At 38.9% G+C, this 17,688-nt stretch overlaps 1 protein-coding gene and 1 long non-coding RNA gene across 6 annotated transcripts in view; one reads left to right on the top strand and one right to left on the bottom strand.

Annotated features, from left to right (window-relative positions):
• Positions 1-17,688, top strand: part of KIAA0825 (KIAA0825 ortholog) — a 376,584-nt gene that overhangs the window by 308,189 nt on the left and 50,707 nt on the right. The gene's annotated exons all lie outside the window — the stretch shown is intronic.
• Positions 221-17,688, bottom strand: part of LOC113255092 (uncharacterized) — an 89,146-nt gene continuing 71,678 nt past the window's right edge. The window contains exons 2-4 of one of the 3 annotated variants that reach the window (XR_007190472.2): positions 5,635-5,733; positions 4,554-4,746; positions 221-3,752 (exon numbers count right to left, since the gene is read on the bottom strand). This is a non-coding gene — a long non-coding RNA (uncharacterized LOC113255092). The remainder of the gene's footprint in view (positions 3,753-4,553; positions 4,747-5,634; positions 5,734-17,688) is intronic. The other 2 variants (XR_008957654.1, XR_008957653.1) reach the window with 2 other exon arrangements.

The following is a 17,688-nucleotide window of genomic DNA, read 5'->3' as shown; positions in this document are numbered from 1 at the left end:
TGTCATGATAAAAATTCTTCAAATCTTTGAATATTCATTCAGATAGGAATGATTATATTACTATTTTTGATACATAAGCCAAAATATACCAAAATTTAGCAACAGTTTCAAAGAGTTGAATAGCGCAGCAATTTTCCATATAGATTTTTAAAAATCCATTATTACCTTCATTCTGCTTTCTTGTATGGTTCAATGAATTATAGAAGCGGAGTAATATAAATTTTTTTAAAATTTTTTATTTTTATTTTTTTTTGATGTAAAGTTCGATGATTCATTAGTTGCGTATAACACCCAGTGCACCATGCAATACGTGCCCTCCTTGCTACCCATCACCAGCCTATCCCATTCCCCTACCCCTGTCCCCTCTGAAGCCCTCAGTTTGTTTCTCAGAGTCCATAGTCTCTCATGCTTCATTCCCCCTTCTGATTACCCCCCTTTGTTTATCCCTTTCTTCTCCTACCAATCTTCCTAGTTCTTATGTTCCATAGATGAGAGAAACCATATAATTGTCTTTCTCCACTTGACTTATTTCACTTAGCATTATCTCCTCCAGTGCCATCCATGTTGCAGCAAATGTTGAGAAATCATTCTTTTTGATAGCTGAGTAATATTCCATTGTATATATGGACCACAGCTTCTTAATCCAGTCATCTGTTGAAGGGCATATTGGTTCCTTCCACGATTTAGCTATTGTGGACAATGCTGCTATGAACATTGGGGTGCATATGGCCCTTCTCTTCACTATGTCTGTATCATTGGGGTAAATACCCAGTAGTGCAATGGCTGGGTCATAGGGTAGCTCAATTTTTAACTTTTTAAGGGACCTCCACACTGTTTTCCAGAGTGGCTGTACCTACTTGCATTCCCACCAACAATGTAGGAGGGATCCCCTTTCTCCACATCCTCTCCAACAATTGTTGTTTCTTGCCTTGTCTATTTTTGCCATTCTAACTGGCGTAAGGTGGTATCTTAGTGTGGTTTTGGTTTGAATTTCCCTGATGGCTAATGATTTTGAACATTTTTTCATGTGTCTGTTAGCCATTTGTATGTCTTCATTGGAAAAGTGTCTGTTCATATCTTCTGCCCATTTTATGATTTGTTTATTTGTTTCTCACGTATTGAGTTTGAGAAGTTCTTTGTAGATCTTGGATACCAGTCTTTTATCTGTAGTATCATTTGCAAATATCTTCTCCCATTCCGTGGGCTGCCTCTTAGTTGTTTTGACTGTTTCCTTGGCTGTGCAGAAGCTTTTTATCTTGATGAAGTCCCACAAGTTCATTTTATCTTTTGTTTCTCTTGCCTTTGGAGATGTGTCATGAAAAAGGTTGCTGTGGCCGATGTCGTAGAGGTTGCAGCCTATGTTCTCTTCTAGGATTTTCATGGATTCCTGTCTCACATCAAGATCTTTCATCCATTTAGAGTTTATCTTTGTGTATGGTGTGAGAGAGTGGTCAAGTTTCATTCTTTTGCATGTAGCTGTCCAATTTTCCCAGCACCATTTATTGAAGAGACTGTCTTTTTCCCACCAGATGAGATTAGTTGCCCAAAGAGCCGAGGGTCCATTTCTGGGTTCTCTATTCTGTTCCATTGGTCTATGTGTCTGTTTTTGTGCCAGTACCATGCTGTCTTTGTGATCAGAGCTTTGTAGTACAGCTTGAAATCCGGCATTGTGATGCCCCCAGCTTTGTTTTTCCTTTTCAACAATTCCTTGGCGATTCGGGGCCTTTTCTGGTTCCACACAAATTTAAGGGCTGTTTGTTCCAGTTCTTTGAAAAATGTCATTGGTATTTTGATCGGGATAGCATTGAAAGTGTAGATTGCTCTGGGTATATACTTTTTTTTTTCATTGTTTGATTAGCTTTAGTCCCTCCTAATAAACAACATGCAGTCTTTCATACTGATTTCTAAATATGGAAGATACGGAATTACTTCTGCAAACACAAAAAGGGGGTTTTGCAATTATGGCCCTATGCTGCCTGTGTAAACTTCCTCTGGCATTTAGAGAGAAATGTGCCTATATGGAACATTTTCATTCATTAGAAAGATGTACCGTAAGACCCTCCTACACCACATAGGGCACAGATTAATGTCATGACTTTTGTATGTTGAAGACTGCAAAGTGACTGGGAGCTCCGGCAACTCTCAAGAGCATTAGCAACCAAGGCCACTTACATCTTTGAATCAGTCATCTTAACACATGGTGTCTCTCGTTGTCATGGTGATGAAAGAGCCCACTAGAGGGTCTCCTCCCATTGGCAGTTAAATGCTTTGACACCTGGTAAATCTCATAATCCAGAAGCCAAAACAAGTCACGTGGCTCCATCGAAACTGAAAAGGGATTCATGAACTATTTAGCAAGCATGACTGTCCTTGTCACAGGCATTATAAGGTCACTTACCATCTAAATGTGTTGTTTTCCTAGTTTTCGTCATGGCTCTTAGGAAAATCTAGATGCTCAAGAAGAATTTTCTAAAGTTAATTTTTATTGTAAAAGTTGAGCTGTATTCCCATTGGTGGGTGGGGGAGGCAAATAAGTTGAGGAGTTTCAGTGAAGATTAAGAACAAGGTGGTAATCAGTCCTCATCAAAGTACAAGTAGTTTGCTTTCCTTTAGCAACAATTTTGGCATTTCCCAGATAGATTATTTTCTTTTCTGGTCTTATGAATCCCAGAAGTAGCTGCCATTTCTAAAGATCTTTTTTTTTTTTTTCTTAAGCTTACATTTATGCATCTATAATTTTATTCCCTTTGACTCTAATAGAACTGTTTATGGCATACAAGTTGACATGTTCAACTTGCTTCATTTAAATTATACAACTTTAGGACTTTGCACACTGAAGGTACTCGGTAAATGTATGTAGAAAACTTAACTAAGTATAGCCTAAGAAAAATGTAGGTAGAGGAGAACCTTACCCTCTCAGGAAAGGCAGTTGGGTTTCATACAATAATCAGAATAGAACAAAATGGAGAGTGAGATCAAAGTGGGGTAATGGTCCAAATACAGGCAAAGCATGATCCTCGCTTAGAAAAAGAGGGAGCTCCAGGGCTTTCTAGGAGATACCAGAGGGAAGGAGCTGCCTCTTGAGGTAGCAGGACTGAGACAATACCAGGAAAAGAAGATTCAGCCACACGAGAGTCCACAAAGCAGCATACGTCTTCAAAGTACGACTGTAGACATCCAGGGTCTCAAGTTCACATATTCACTGTTCGCCCTTACCCTTTTTAGGTCTTACTGCTTTACAACTCTTCTTTAAGGATATAGTAAATTACTTACTCCAATATAGTCAATATAACTAATCTTTAGTAATTATCAAAAACATTGACAGTCATCACTTCATGGTTCAGTTGCCCTTCTCTAGTTCATATTAATTGAAGTAGGCAATCATGGAGCCTTTGCTGGTGGAAAAAGATTTTAATGCTATTTAAAGAAAATTTTTTAAAAAGTATTCCCTTCTGACAGAAATTTGCATTCTGATAATATTTTATTTGTATCTTTTTTTAATGTCATGACAAGAAATGGATTTGATTTTGAAGAGGAATCATTTTGAATAATTAACCATGAATTACTCTAATTAGCAGAAAATAATTATAGGTTGGACATAAGCTCTTTCGAAAGCAAAGGATAGCGTAAAAGAGTATTGGAAAAATAATACCACCTGATAGATGTTGAGATGAATCCAAAAGAGAGCTTTTCTTTGAATCAATCTTCAACTAAGGCATTTAAATGCCTCCCATTAGAAAACATTCATATTCCTGCAAGACAAAAATTATTAGCAAGCATATGTTGTTGGTTAGAGACTCTTTAGTGTAATAATTAAAGAAGACATCTTTAATGCTTCCAAAAGAGGAAAATACAGTTTCACTTGTTCTTTTCATACGACTTTCTGGATCTGAGACCTTAGATAGACTCAACATATTTGTACACTGTATTTGGAGTTTAACATATTCATTTCCCTTGGAAAATGTTTATCAAATGATTAACATGACAGAGTTGCACTCGTGGCTCCTGTCTCCTGAGAAGAGCTTGTGGAACAGGACATGTGGCAAACTGATGAGAAATGGTAACAGGTAGATTCCATTTGAGATTTCAATCAGTTTCTGTAAAGACCATCGGCAGGACCTAAGTGAGAGCTCACAGAGGGGTGCAGTGCAGTCCACTCAAAGTACATTTTTGAGCTAAAGACAGCCCAGACGTGGAGCCCAGGAGACATATCCCAGATATGGCACCACAGATAACTAACTAATAATAACAGATCACTAACTCTCTGACTTGAACAAGTCTCATAGTGCCTGTTCACCTGTTTATTACTAATACCATCCATCTCACAGAATTGTAACATGGTGAAAATGAAATGTGAAATTAACTTTTCAAAGTTAAAAGCAACAATAGCAACAGATATTATTTGGTTAAAATGTAGTTTTCATATATTTGATTTTTACCAATAAAAACATATTGACACTATTAGAAATGAGAAGTATCTAGTATATGTTGAATAAAGCATAACTTATTTTTTATGAACATCATATAGAAAAATAAATAAAATTATGCCTTACCACATCAAGGCATGCTTTTACACTTGTTGAGAGCTAATTATGCAAGAGTGAATCTTTACAAAGTAAGTACATAGTGGCATTCTAATCATTGGTCACAAATGGTCTCTTGGCACATTTCATTGTGATTTTCCAGGATAGGTTCCAGTTTAAAGAATAGCATTCTTGGGACTTAAATCCTTGCTATTCCTATGTGCTAAAAAAAAAAAAAAAAAAAAAAAAAATTACAGCACTCCTCTATCTATCCATCATATCCTCTTCTCCTCTCTTCTTCCCTTCCTCCCTGAAGTATTGAATCAAATATTATCTTTAGTGAATCATCATCGTAACATATGTTTGTTGCCTGGGAGAAGGGAAGAGCCCAAGAATCTCCTTCAGTCTTCTCACATTGGTTATTGGCATGGATTCTTTTGTTCAGTTAGCTAAAATAGTTTTACAGTATAAGCCAGTTGTTTTTGTTTGACAAGGATTTCAGGAGAGTCTCTCTAGTGGTTGTAATAGATGACTTTTAATGTTCCTTTCAATGCTAAAATGTTTTAACTACAAGTAGTTCTGTGTAGCCCAGGGGTGGCATGAGAGAAAAAGGAAGGGAGATACTAAAAGGAAGAGGTGAGATCATCAAGGATAATCACACCTGTTTTGTCCAGAACTGGTAGGCAAAAGCATGGGTGAGAAAAGTGGACCCTGATACAATGTCTAATACACCATGTACATTCTAACTCCCAACCCTTACATCTGTTCTTCCTGAGCAGAGGAAGCAGGATTCACCAAAAAAGACAAGGTTCTTTGGGGAGGAGGGTAATGAAAAGACTGTGTATTTATTCCTTCAGCAATGGATGAAATTTACCAGAGAATAAGGGGAGGTAGATATCTCATTCTTTAGGGGCTACTTAGATTTTCCCTGAAATCTTAAAAGCTCCAGCAGCCCAGGAAATGAGCTCTGGCTTCTTGGTGACAGAATGGACTGGTGGCTAGAGAATGGGCAGAGGCTGTAATGTTTTCCTCCTCCCTTGTCCACTGGGCCTTACTCCCTGATCTTCAGGAACCTCCTTCTCTTAGAATGTTCCTTCATCTGGCCTCTTACCTCAAACTTAGCTGAGGGCTCTGATGCACATATTGGCCACATCTGATTTCACAGAAGTAATCCTTACAGGTATGTTGGTGGGGCCTTCATGGTCTGTATCTGTAAGGACATAGAAATATATACCATTTACTTATGGTCAGTAAACATCTCATGGATTGGATCGGAATGTCTTGTTATGTGGCAGTTCCTAAGGGAGGCCAGGGACAAGGGTGGATTCCTACCTCTGGTCAATTAGGTGGAGAAGTTACTCTGAATTGAAGTCTTTTCTGAATCTTAGCGTGCTCTAACCCTTGGACTACAAGGGTAGGACCCTTGGGGTCCTCTGTGGGAGGATAAGCGTGATCAGCACCATCTCTGATGGGATTAAAACCCAACATAGGATTCTTTTGGAAAAGAGAAAATAAGAATTCTAAAAACCCGGCTTTAATTTTTTTTAATTACAAAATTAGTGAAGTAATTAAAATGAAGAGGCATGTATAACTTCACACAAATGTATCAGTGGTTAGCAAGGAATCTGAACTACAGATCATTCTAACACATATTTGTTGCCAGGTTGAAGAATCTGCTTTAATATTCAAAACAGATTAGTATTAACAGTTCTCACTCTCATATTAAAATAGTTCTAAGACTTTTAGTGCAGTTTGTCCTCTTTAATTGGCTCACCACATACAGAAAATATATATAAGAACCAAATCAAATTATTTATCACAAATTCTTTTTAAAGAGGAATTTTAAAAATAGCTTTATTGAGATATAATTGATGATTATATGATAAAGTATACAAAGTGATAAGTACAAATTAGTTTTGACATAATATGTATACTTTAAAACATCACCAGAATCAAGACCGTGAACATTTCCCTTATCCCCAAGTGTTTCTCATGCCCTTTGATAATGCTTCCCGCCTAGCCCTCCTCCATTCCCTAGAAACCAGAGATCGGCTTTGGTCACTATAGTTTGCATTTTCTGGACTTTTATATGAATGGAATCATACAGTAATACTCTTTTTTTCTGTTTTACTCGGGATAATTATTTTCAGATTCATCCCTGTTGTTGCATGTTTTTATTGTTCATTAATTTGTTGATGGACATTGGAATTATTTCCAATTGTTGACTATTACAAATAAAGCCACTATTAACATTCATGTGAAAATACAAATTCATATAACTTACGATTTTTTAAAGAAAACATTTATTTCTTTATAGGTCATGATCTTAACAAAGTAATATTTATTATATATTACCAGTATATCATTACTACAAATTGTTTTTGCCTTAGGTTAACTGCATTCAATTAAAGAACTATTTATAGAGTATTAGTGTGTATAAAGCCAAGAGCACAAAGATGGATAGGAGAGAAATATATAAATAATGGGAAAAGCTGAATAAAGTAAATGTCATAAGAACAACAACAACAAGTCTGTGGGTTAGGGTCACAGAAATAATATCCAGTTGAAAAATAAGAAATTCATTGGGAACAGGTAATTTGCTGGAGACTTGGAAGCATGGGTAGGATTTTACCATGAGATGTTGGGAAGCAGTATGCAGTGGGAAGGAAGGAACATAATTAGAGCTTAGAGGCAAGATACGTGGGGTAAATGCTTGGACGAAGCACTCCAGTTTAATCGTAGCACAGGATCAACTCTATGGTATGTTGGCAATCTCCTGTTTCCTCCGACCTCTCCTGGAATGTTTGATTCTGCACTTTGGTTTAGTGCCACGCCTGTCCCTTCGGTGTCCATAGTGACAAGCACTGTGCCAAAGCAAGGGAAGAAAAGATGAAAAGGTACACACACTCTCTGCCCTCAGATCACTTACAATGGGGCAAATCCTTTCAAGTATTATGGTTACTAGAGATATGCTTGGAATGCTGTTGGACGGAGAGGAGCACCTAACCCAGCCTGTGGCGTCAGACCAGGCTTTCCAAAAGCAGGATGGCTGGAACTCAGTCTAAGCTGACCGGTCAGTGTTAGGGAAAAAACAGAAGCAAAGGTGTTCACGGCACAGGAGAGAAAAGCATGAACAAAAGTAAAAGGTGTGACATGACATTTTGAGAAACTCTAGTTCAGGATTGCAGAAGCATTCACTGGAGTGGCTTCTAAGGGCATCATTACTGCCACAATCATTGGGGTGTGTGTGTGTGTGTGTGTGTGTGTGTGTGTGTGTGTTTTATATGTCTGGTTTTTGATATGATACTGAGATGGGAATATAGTTTTAGGCTTCCATTGTAGGCCCACACCCTTCACCCCAAGACTTTGGGGTTACTAATGATGTTACATTCTCAGAACACCTACTTATTTATGTGAAGTGTTACAGTGCGATACACATAAGAGTTCCTCCTCCACTGTAGTTCTGTGTTCTCTACCTGCTCTCGTAATTCTCTATGTTTGAAAGGAGTTTGAAGAAAGTAAATGTAAGTCAAGACTGTCATTTTAAAATACAGGCTTATCTACAGTGTGGGTATATATAACTCAATACGCTTTTCAGTGGGCTACTGGTTCAGCCCATAATGAGCCTGAGTACGTAAACAGCAGAAGCCGCATCAGGGCTTCATTCACCGCTCAGTTTTCTGGCAATTGTGCATCACTATAGAGGCTCAGTCTTCATGATTTCTCATTTGTGGAGCTCTGCTCAGCCACAAAAGAGGCTACTATGTGCGGAGATGTGAAATCAGACACCACTGCGAAAAGTACATTTGTAAAAGGGAAGCACTTTATTCTCTTGCTAAGTTCTCTGATTATGCTATTTTTTTCTAATTATGCTATTTATTCCAGTTTTATTACAATACAAAATGACATATGTCATTTGAAATTGTCAATACTCACTAAATATAATGGCAAATTAAAAGATGTAAATAGTTAAGTTTGAAATGTTTCCTTTAGCTATCCAGATATTTGAACTCTGAAAGGCTTGAATAATTGCCTCAAATTCAACTCTTACATGTATGTGTAGTAAAAGAGGGAAAAATCCTTTGAAATGTTCATATTTTCCCCTTATGTCAACATTAATATGTCATAATATTTTTTGTTTTATGGGACTCATTTCTAGTTGATGCAGAATTTTAAAGTGAAGATAATCACAATAATTAAGGAGTAAATGTGTAAATGAGGGCCTGATTCGAGTTATTTAATTAACATAAATTCATGGGAATTTGGCAACGAGAGGATTAAAATATAGATTTTAATCTAATCTGTTTCTGTACTTTTCAGTTCTGCTAAAATATCACCGAAGAAAGGGCAATAGTAGAGGATTAGAAATGTGTAAAACAAAAATCCAGCAAGCTCTTTCCTGTTCTTTTGTGGCTGTCTCTGACATAGGGTAGTTCTTAGGAAAAAACTCCTGTGAATTCTAGGAAGGGGAAGGGAGGTGGTAGAGAAAAATGGCTCACTTCTCCAAATGCAGCCCTAGTGGTCTTTATGCTCATTGGCCTACTGAGCCCTCTAGTGCAAATGGGAGCCCCGCGGGCCTGGCCCAGGGTCCTCCAGCACCAGGCAGTCACTGCCGTTTACCTCCTGTTATCACAAATGAATTGCTTTATTCTCCTGACCAGTATGAAAAGCCAAGTAAAAAAGCATAAATGACAGCAACTAAACATATCTTCTACTCCAGCTGAATGGAACTGGCTCCCAGCAACATTTCTCTCAGCATGTCTCACACAAATGTTCCTGTGTCTCTATTCCCACTGCTACTCCCACCTTTTCATCCTCAGTCTCAGACTGAGGTTTCAGATTCAGGCCTAAATCCCTTCAATTTACTGCCAGAGTGATCTTCCTTAAGCAGTGCTTTTACTACATTCTTACTTTGTTCTCTGTTTCCTGCAATTACACAGAACCAATACCCACTAGGGTCAAATGAACCAGCTGATGTGTCATTCCAAACCAACAGAATAATGTTAAGGTGATAAGCTGGGGGTGTTGGACCAGCCTGAACCAAGCATGTTGGGAGAGCCTCTTTCAATGGGATGAACTGACTTGTCTTCCCTAAATACACCAAAATCACAGCAAAGGAGCTTAGTATGGGGTCAGGAGGAGACAGTGAGAGGATGAATGCGAGTTTGGATACTGAATTTGAAGTAGCAGGAGTTCATCTTGGTGGAAGTATGCAGAGGTGCAAATATGGATGTGGAGCTCATCAAGGAGGTCTCAGTTGTGAGAGTCCTCAGGGATGCCTAGGGGTTGACTTGACAGAAGGTGATGAGATGGCCAAAGAAGGGTTTATAGAGTTAAAAGGAGGGGGGGGGGCTTGGGATAGGTGGAGGAGGAACTATGGGGTATTGACTGCTCAGACAGGGAGAAGGACAACCAGAAGAGAAGGAAGAAAGCAATGAGGAGAAAGTTTCTAGAAAGAACAAGCATTCATCAGTCCAAACGCCAGAGATGAAGACCAAAAGTGTTCACTGATTAGGCCAGGGAGATTATCGTGACCACAGGAAAATGCATTCAGCAGTGAGGCCCACTCTTTTCAAGAAGCTTACTGGAGAAGGAAAGGAGTCAAGGCATTAAGTAATGGGAGGTAAGGAAGGGACTCATAAAAGGGAACTAACAAAGTCATAACTAGATTAACATAATCAAATGGCTTTTAGAAAGATTATGGAAAATGGGAAGAAAGAAATACAGAATGCAAGTAACTTAGGCAAGTGAAATTAGCAATAATAAAAATAGAAGGAACTTGAATTCACAAATCTTTCCATCTTCACCTCATATTTAGATCATACAAAAACATATCTCTACATTCTCCATCAATATTTCTGCTCATCAATTTTTTAAAATACCTGACTCTTCACAACCCCCACAGTAAATCTAAGGTCAAATCTTTGTTCAGTGCCGCCTTCAGAACCCCCTTTTTCCATTCTTCAATCGATGGCGTTTCCTTCATGCTGGTATACTGCTCGCGTTGATCTCTCCTGTGGCCCACGTAAAATGTACCTACCGTACGAACACCTGTGCTTCGTGCACACGAGGTCCATTTTCTTACTGCTTTCATTAGCTTCTGCTCTCCCGTAGTAATAAATTCATATGTTCACTCAGCCCTGATCTCTTCTTAGTGCCATTCTGATCCTTCTTTTCCATTTCCTTCACCGTCATTCCATCTTGCTTCCCGAGTCCCTGAATATTTGTCATCCAGTGCTTTCTGCAACTTAAAAAGTCACCTTTCTGAAGCTCTCACTTCTATTTTCTTGTTCTTTGAAATTGTTTGCCTGTCATATTTCCTAAATGATTTCCTTAATAGAAAAAGAGAATCTCTTGAACAGTTTGATTTAGACTATCCTACTCTTTTTTTTTAAGATTTACTTATTTATTTGACAGAGAGAGACAGCGAGAAAGGGAACACAGCAGGGGGAGTGGGAGAGGAAGAAGCAGGCTCCCAGTGGAGGAGCCTGATGTGGGGCTCGATCCCGGGACTCTGGGATCACTCCCTGAGCCGAAGGCACACGCCCAACGACTGAGCCACCCAGGCGCCCCTAGACTATCCTACTCTTAACAAAATATTGCATTTCACACATATAATTAACAATGTTTTAATGATTTTTTCTTTGTCAAAACTCAGGCTAGTCCCTCACATAAACATAGGGGAAAGTTTGAATGGAGGTTATTATTTGAAGGAAGTTCTAAACTGTGTCCCAGTTGCTTATGTGTGTGTTATCTTTCTATTGAATTGGGGCATTTTGACTCCTAGAATGCAAAAATAATTCTTTAAGCCTCTAGGAGCCATTAGGACATCAGCCAGTGTTATGTTTGCAAAGGGGCACAGGAAGAAATAAAGTCTGATTAAGGCAAGATAAAGATGACCCAGGACCACAGGAATTTCTGACTATGAGCTCTGGAGCCACTAGAGTAGATAGCTTTGGGCAGCTAAGCTCAGCAAGAACACTCAATTATGTATTTAGGGGAAGAGGCTGGAGGAGGGGAGAGTGATGTTAATCGGGAAAGGATGTTGAGGTGAGACAAGGTCAAAATGAAAATGAACTTCTCTTATATCAGAAGTTTGCCTCAATGAATACAGGTCTATTTTGAAGGGTTTCCTTTTTATTATCTTTTTTTTTTTTTTAATTTGAGGCTTTAATTTCCATTTCTCTTTTTTTAAAAAGATTTTATTTATTTATTCATGAGAAACAGAGAGGCAGAGGGAGAAGCAGGCTCCCCGCAGAGCAAGGAGCCCCATGCAGGACTTGATCTCAGGACCCTGGGATCATGACCTGAGCCAAAGGCAGAAGCTTAACTGACTGAGCCACCCAGGTGCCCTAATTTCCATTTCTTTTCAAATATGTTCCCAGTTACTTACTAAGAGAGGGAGGAGTCTAGCCTTTATAGAGCCTCTCTTTTCATGCATCACATTGGTTGTAGGTAAATTTATAAGAGTCATCATTCCTTTGTTCACTTATTCACTCATTTATGCATATACTCATTCATGCATTAAAAAGTGGTGAGAGTGTGGTGTGTGCTAGGTACTTCCGCACTGTACAGAGCGGTAAACAAGACAAACATAGTTCCTCTTCCTTCCGGGGTTTAAAGTAGTATGTACAGACACAGAGAAACGTAGTCACAGTCCAGCATGCTAGACGTGTGCCGTGACAGAGAAGTACGGGTGCTGTCTGAAACACGGAGCAAGGACTTCAATCCAGAGTAGGAACAACAGCAAGTACCTGACAACAAGAACAACATTTTAGAATTAAAAGGATAGGAGTTGGCCAGGCAAAGCTGGAAGGAGGGGCAGAGAAGTGAAGGCAAAGAATCGAAGTAATATTCCATTCTAGAAAAGAGCACCGGTATCACTCAAGATGAGAAAGAACATTGTACTTTCATGTACGTGAATAAAGTTATCTGTGTCTGGAAATCAGAGTTAAAGAGTTAAGGTAAAAGATGAATCTAGGTCCCATGATAAAGGACTTTTGTGTGCTCTGCAAAGAATTTATCCTGAGGACAATGCGAGAATCAAAACTTTTAAATAAGGAAATGACTTAACCAGATTTCCTTTATAGAGAGTTGGTTCTCACTGAGAAGTGGAGATGGGTTTAGAAGGGGTGGGCAAGATAGGAGATAGTAATACCAACTTGCAAGTCACTGTTACAGTGATTATAGCCAGAGATAATGGTGTTCTAAATTAAGTTTGTGGCAGAGGGGATTAATTCAAAAGATATTTAGTAGATAAAATAGGACTTGGTGGTTTATCAGACAAAAGACAAAATAAAATCATGATGCTCAAATGTCTCATTTGGCCACTGGATAAATGGTTCTGTCATTCACTGAGATAGAGAACACCAGAGAAAAAGCCTTTTGTGAGAAGAAACACCCGAGATGCCTAGCAGAACTTTCAAATAAAAAAATATGAAGCTCACAGACAGATAGAAGCCAGAGTTATAGATCTGGGGCGTCATCAGCATACAAATGGCAACAGAATCTGGGAGAAATAAATGAGCTCACCCAGGCCAAGAGTGTACAATGCCAATGAATAAGTAATTATGTATTACTTGTTTGATAGCAGTCTCCATGATTAGACTTTAAGCTCAATGAAGGCAATAACATTATTTCTGTTCACTAGAACAAAACTTAGTACTTTGCCTATAGTAGACAACTGGTCAATAATTTTTGAATGAAGAAATAATACCCATGAAGCCCCCATGGTCCATTACAAAAGAATATACAAATGTATGTGATTAATATTGATTATAACCAGTCAAATCCACACTTGCTCCAATAACCTATCAGGAACTACATTTTATACCTCCTTTCTGAAATGCATGCATCAAAATTGGGTTTGACTAGTTACTTTTTACATGAGAATATCTTTACAGCATACTGAGTAGCAGGCACTGGAGAAAAATGCCCTCATTGGTCAAGTACTTTAGACTGCCTCAATTTCCTTATCTATGAAATGAGGATCCCAGAGCTCGCGATAGAATGAAATGGCATAACATACACAGCAAGCGAGACCACAGAAGTACTCTAATATTATTAATCGTACTTAAAATGTTATCAAGGGAGCACCTGGGTGGCTCAGTCGGTTAAGCATCTGCCTCTTGATATCAGCTCAGGTTTTGATCTCAAGGTTGTGAGTTCAAGCCCCATGTTGAGGTCCACGCCGGGCATGGAGCCTACTTAAAAAACAAAAAAAAACAAAAAAGTAACAAAACAAACAAAAAAACCATTATCCAGGTGGTACTTCTCCACGGTGTTTCCACATGTCTAGGATAGTTTTTGTTCTAGACTATCTTTTCAAGGATGTTTGCCTTTGAAAGATGTTGGCATAGCAAAAAGCCTTGGAAGACAGAGGTAGTGACTCCTTCAGGGCAGAGAGCAGATTTGTTTCTTCACCAGGATAATAAAGATAATAGCTCCCTCAGGGGCAAAAGGTAGGCAGGTTCTCTAGCGGTCGTCTTGTAAGAGCAGGTGTCCTAAGTTTGACATTCCTCAGCTGGGACACACACCCACTATGTGTGCAGCATCCGCCGGGGCCAATCCGCATTGCCCTGTGGGACTTGAGGAGCAATAGTAGCCAATGGAAACCTGAACTCATGTTGCCCCTAGTGCCCTGAGTAATTAAGGTCTTTGCCTCTTTCCTAAAGTCCTGTGTCTTTGTCAGCGTTTATGAAACTGCGGTAGCCTATTTTGTTGGCTTTCAAACACGGTAAAATCTCAGACCCTTCACTTTTCTTGAGAAAGCTGTCTCTTCAGTGTAGACCTATATATTGTAAAGCTTTGATGCAGATATTTTAAGACGCTATTTCCCAATCTTGACATTACATATTTTTCATAATTCTAATTATGAACAGTATATAAACAGGAGACAAGACTGCTTATTTTTACTTTGAGAATTCAGTCTTCTTATTTTTTTGATTAGGAAAAAGTTTGAGAAACACAAGACTATTTTGTTTTTAAAAATTTCTTCTTTTCTCACAATGCACGGAGGACAAATGTGTGTAGGACGGATCTTTACTATCTTAATAAATATGAAGTATCCCAAGTATATGTTGAAATCACACGCATATTCACAGTATTGACAGCAATCATTGAATAGACAGCATAGATAAAAAGCAGCCTTTGGGTCACAAAAACCACCTATGTGTTAAAGCAGAGTAACAACTGTGTATTTATGTACATGTCAAGTGATCTCTCATCTAACTTACCAGTGTTGATTCGGGTATGGACATATAATTTCTAAAATGACCCCAATTTTAATTTGTGTGTGTGTGTGTGCATGCGCGCGCATCGTTGCGTCCATAAAACACATAGTCACATCTCAGAATGCAGTTAGGGATATGCTTTGTAAGGAAATATCCTGAACCGGGAGCTAAAGATGAAGAATGTTCAGCAGGATCAAATGTGAGCAGATGAGATCCAGTAAAGGACAGTGTGTATAAGTTTTAAAAAAAGAGGGGCAGCAAAATAAAAGGCAAGAAGGTAAAAACTGAGTTGCAAGGAGAACCCATGTAATAGACAAAATATACAAGAGATTGATCTTACCTGAATAGTCCAAGACAGGAAAAAGATAAAAGGAGAAGTAAAGGACGCAATCTGCCTTAATAGAAGAAGCTGGAAACACAGTACTGGAGAGGCAGAGCAAGAAGGCCTTGAGCAGGCCAGACTTCCTACAACGAGGACCACTAACCTCAGAAAGGAGGAGTTCTCCATGATGACATGTGACCTTACTCCAGAAGACAAAGAGATTGACTTGAGAGCTCAAGAACCTTATGTCTCCAAAGACAGAAGACAGTAACTCATGCTAGTAAAAGACAGTGAAACAGGAAGAACAGACTAAGAGTTTGGTAAACAGAAATGTTTGTGATACGGGAGGGGGGGGGGGTTCCATGCATGTGAATCATTGGCACCACGTGGAGGGACTTGAGTGTTCTTAAATCACAGGTGTCACATTCTGTGGCAGAGATGAAACCTGAACTACGTTAAATAAACATGAAACTACACCAATCATATTTCTAAACTGTGTCTCCTTTGCCGATTTAGTTGTCATCCTGGGGCATCCATCTCTGGCCTAGAGAACAAACAGCTAGAAAAAGGTCCACTAAGAAGGCCAGAGAGAATGGAAGTTAGGAACACAGATTGTGATCTTTACTGACAGTACGTTTCCCTCTCTTATTCCTGGGTGGTGGTAGACAAGATAGGGCAATAATTAAAAAACAAAAAAACAAACAAAAAACACCACTGCTTAGTTTTGTAGACATGGCCAAAATCTAAAACACTATCATATTTAAAATAAAGTGTCAGGCATTCTTGTTCTGGTATACCACATCTTTGTTTATTGTTCTGTTAGATAAAGCCTCTCGTCATTATACTGCAGGGAAAGCTGTTAACAAGGAAACTCAAATCCACACCCTAGACCTAATTTTTTAATACAGTTTCCTCTTTGATCTACCGTATCTCTGAATTTAATTATGAGGTTTAACTTGATGCCCTGCCATTGTATCTTTTGCTCTTCTTGCTCTTTCTGTAGTTAGTAAAAAAAAAAAAAAAAGAAAAAAGAAAGAAAGAAAAAAAAGAAAGGAAGAAGAGTTTTCGATTTCTTTTAAAGCAAGCTCATTTTCACTTAGTTCATTGAAAGGTGTCACCTTCTACTTCGTGTTGCTCCTTGGGTCCTTTTATTCTTTGTCTCGTGAACTGACACAATTACCATCTCTACATTCTGCAAATATAGCTTGCAGAGCGAATTTCCTAGGAATATAATTTTCAAAAGTGCCAGACACAAGAATGACTCTAAAGCCATTTGATGAGTTCTCTGTTACATCTCCTCATTTGCTTCCTTCCCAAAGAGATTTTTGATTTCTGCCTGGAACATGCTTATCAGCTTAAAGGTACGCAGCATCATTATGTGATGAAGATTTTCTTCTGCAGCAGCAAGTGCACGAACCTGGAATGAAGCGGTTGCTAATCATGTTGCACTAAGCAAATAAAAGTCAGAACCGACCTAATCTTGCTTGCCTAATATCAGTTCCTGCAGACTTCAAGTGTAATGTTCTAATCACTGGCGCAAAACAGCCAATTAATTTGCTTTCCCTACGTGTTTTTACTGGCCATGATGCATAGGGGAGCAGTGCATTCGGTCATAATCATGCTCCACAAAGATGGGAAATGTCCCCTTTGAGCTTCCAATCATTAGGCCAGCTGAAGTGAAGACAAGCCCATTGACAAGTGAGAATGGCAATAATTTATTTTCTATTGATGGGTTGTGACAAATCATGTCGAAGCGGTGGCTGCATACTGTGGGGCTCAGCTAAGGAGGACTGTGATGGGCAAAGATGAAACCCTTCACAGCTCATTTAGTCCAAATGTAGCCACCTGGGTGGTGAATCGGTTCAACATACCAGCCCAGGCATTCCAGCACAAAATTAGATCGCTAACAGGCAGGCCATATAGGGGTTCCTACAAGGCATTAATCAACAGGGTTGAGCTGTCAAAATGCAGAGTCTGAAATTAAGAAACACCAAAAGGATGAAAATGTGGCAATGCTGTCAAAAAATCAAGAATGTGATTCCTACTGCAGGATTCTAGCCACCATTAAAAAAGCTTAGAAGAAAAATGAAGTATAAAGGGGTAAGGAGAGGCCTCACCCCTGTGGAAAATGTTCTTATGATTTTTACCCATGTTAATTACTAAAAGCAGCATGAAGATTTATGTAAGCAGGAGCACACCCCTTTTCAACTCCACACTGACAGGTCAGATTACATACAAGTCCTCCTTACCGCCCCACAGGATAGTTCATCCCTTATTTAAATTTCTTTTCTACCCAAACCTACTGATGTGCAGAGCATTTGATGTCTCACACGGCTTCTGAATACAGACACTTCAAACTCTGCAGCGTTCTTGGGCTTGCACTGCTTATTTTCCGAACACTCTTTTTGGTAGAAGAGAGATTTCTTGCATCTGGAGGTAGGTTGTTCGTGTGTGTGTGTGTGTGTGTGTGTGTGTGTGTGTGTGTGTGTAGAGAGAGAGAGAGAGAGATTACATTTTATCAGTGTTCTTTTAAGAGCTCATTATCTGTTTTCACATTGGAAAAAATATTTAGTGCCATAAACAAATCCAAACCACAGTTTCTGTAACTAGC

Source organism: Ursus arctos, unplaced genomic scaffold (genome assembly GCF_023065955.2).
Source record: "Ursus arctos isolate Adak ecotype North America unplaced genomic scaffold, UrsArc2.0 scaffold_5, whole genome shotgun sequence".
Classification (NCBI taxonomy): Eukaryota; Metazoa; Chordata; class Mammalia; order Carnivora; family Ursidae; genus Ursus; species Ursus arctos.
Note: the sequence above shows the minus strand (reverse complement) of the source record. Positions and strands in the feature narration are given on the sequence as shown.